This window comes from Temnothorax longispinosus, chromosome 9 (genome assembly GCF_030848805.1).
Source record: "Temnothorax longispinosus isolate EJ_2023e chromosome 9, Tlon_JGU_v1, whole genome shotgun sequence".
Taxonomy (NCBI): Eukaryota; Metazoa; Arthropoda; class Insecta; order Hymenoptera; family Formicidae; genus Temnothorax; species Temnothorax longispinosus.
The window spans coordinates 17269918-17273134 of NC_092366.1; positions in this window are offsets into that span (position 1 = coordinate 17269918).

Below are 3217 nucleotides of genomic sequence, written 5' to 3' on the forward strand. Positions count from 1 at the left end.
TTTTCGTTTTATTTTGTTATGGAATAGCGCGCAGACCAGTATTTGAATTTATTTTCAAAATACTTTCGCGAAGCAAGTTATACAATACATAAATAAATATTATATACATTTCATATAAAGAAACTTTCTCTTTTGCTTTTTTTATATCACTTTGTTTTAAAAGATATAAAATTATTGAAAAATATAAATGAAAGAGCTAGAATTAGATTAAATTGGCGCGTTGTAAAAATAAATAAAATTAGCGCGTTCTTTATTAAGTCTTTTACCAAATAAAATTTATTAAATATAGAAATTAGAATGCATTATGCCAGTGTAAATATTTCGTGATTTTTTATTTTGATATATTGAGAAAATCTTTGAATATATATTGTTTTTTTTTGTATGTGTGTATGCACCAATTTAGATAATATATAACTCTGGAAGAAAATGTAAAGGATGTAAAGAACCAGACTTCAAATTTTATTAAAAAAGGGAAAATAAAAAAAGAAGAAAGAATGGAAAATAAAGCACATATATATTATACAATTAATTCTCATCATGTTTGATAAAAATATCAATTTCTTCTTATTTTATGTAAATACAGAAATATCTTGTTCCAGTCTTCGTTATTATCGTGAATCATGCTGTCACGAACACCATGAAGAGATTCAAATAAAAGTTTCATGTTTTTAAAATGTTAATATTTTATCTATTAAAGAGAGTTCTTTTTTTACGTCCTTTTCTTTTTCATAATTTTTCATTAATTAGGTACCTCAGTATTAAATTCAAAAAATAATTTTATTATAATATATCTGAGACACTATATATTAGCTAAATAAAATTATTAATGTATTATATTTTCATGGTGTTCTTAATCTCTCGAAAATCGTATATATTTGGCAATTATACAGAGAATTCAATAAATCGAATTTATACTTTATATATTCCAGAGTTACATATTTATAATAATGTATCCTAGCTCATCCATTAAGGTAACAGATTTATAAAACATTATATCTATCTATATAATATTTTTATATTCTTAATTTAAATTTTATTTTTTTTTAACAGTTGTAATACAACCAGAAATAATCATAAAATTTAGATATGAAGCAGTTTACAATAATAAATAAAGAGGATATAAATACTAGAATATTTCATTGCTGCTACTTGTTCAATTTAAATTATTTGTTATATAATTTAATATGATCCTTTTGCATACTAATAATTATCGAAAAAAAACCTGTTATACGTATATGCAATATATTTACAAATCCATTACCTCAAGATTAAAATAAAAATAATTTAAAACTCACCGGTATGATGCGCAGCAGCGGAGTTGTAGTATACAAGACGCGAATCTGTAAAATACAAATATATCTAAATTAAACTATTTTGCAACGTAATTAATAATACATAATTTTCGATAAAAAACGCTCTGTTAAATATTAACTTTTATAAAATTTTATACATGTTATATTACATATATTTTACAAATAAAATTTTAATAATAAAAATTTAATTTTTATCTAATCCAAACAGTTATAAATTTTAAACGTGTCGAAATATTTCACGTATGTCTTCATCAATTATTAAACAAATATTTTACAAATATTCTATTCAATGTTTTGACTATTTCCCAAAATTAAATCTTAAATATGTTACACACATTATGCAATAATAATATAGAACAGTACTATGCAATAATTAATCCTATACAAATAATAAATATATAAAATAAATTAGGAGATGCTCACCTCATGGTTGCTCCGCTGTCGCCCGATGCCTCCCTGGCCTCCTCCTCCTCCTCTCGTTTCCTCGTTGTTGCACTCACGAAACACCCGCCTCACGAAAATACGCTAATTAATTATCACGCGCGTAAGAGTCATTAGAATGCAGCAATCGTACGGCACTTTGTACGGCACTTCCGTTAATCGCGACATTATTCGCACGCACGCACGCACTTTATTATATTCCTGTACACAATTATGTATTTTATCATATAGCGCCGGAAAAAATAACACGAGAAAAGTACCATTATGCGTACGAAAGATGCGTACCTGCGATTAACCCATAACTGCCCGAGCGATAGATTTCGATCGAATAACTCTCTCCAGATATGCGTCTTCACTATTCATCTCTTGTACGAACGTCGAATTTACGCTGTCCATTTGACGAATATCGAATTACGTGGCTCGTTATATGCACTCGCGATATTTCTCAAACGCGTATTTCCCACGCGATATACATATTATTGAATAAACGATCGTATCACGGATATATCGTAATTTTCCGATGAGTTACTCGAGCGCCGCCGCGCCGTTTCGGCGGGCCGTGTATTACTCCGCGCATTTGAATCGCACAAGTCACGTCTACATCGAAACCTGAAAGTACGACGCGGACGCGGATATAAAATCTCGAATCCAAGCGCCGCCAATGAAATAATTATCACCCGTGAGCATCGCGACGAAATAGCCATTTGTATTTCCCGTTATCTACGACTTTGAATCTCTCTTTCGAGTAAATTAATTGCGCCGGTTATCTACCTCAACGAACTACCGCCGCTCCGATGATTTACGAGTCGTTAATTACGGTAATTGATCGATCGTGCGGGCATGCAATCACTGATCGTTTGTAGATCGAATGACCAGTGTCTCGTGTCTCTTGCTACTTGCCGTGATCGAGTCCCATCGAGTCCCGAAAAGTAATAACGCGACGGTCGCGACGACGCCGACGCACCGCTATGCCTGTCTCGCTCGAGCCTCGCCGCGCCAATGATGACTACGTCACCGTCACCGTATCGATCCGCCGCGCCGGCGGCAAGGAGCGGCGCATGACGTCACCACACGTCACGGCCTACCCCTCCTAAGCGGCACGACGCGCGCGGCCGCGGCCGGTTCAAAAATACCGAAAACTTTCAACGAACAATAAAAGATCAACGTATGCCGAATCTTTCGTTAACTTTCACAGGTTTAACTGGCTGTATTCTACGTTCTGCGTTCTGTCTCGGTGGTGTCTGGTCGACGTAGCTGTCTCTCGAAACGCGAGTGTTATCAGATGCAACTCCCGGGCCGGCCGAGCGCGGCCGCCGCGGCCAGAGCCAGAATAATAATATCCCCTCCAGCTGGCTAGTTCGGACACGAACCATTAGCACGGACGCAAACCATGTGCGGTTACCGAGCGATACGACGTAGTTGAGTTGCACTTTCTCAGGCGGCGCGTCGGAAAATGCAACACA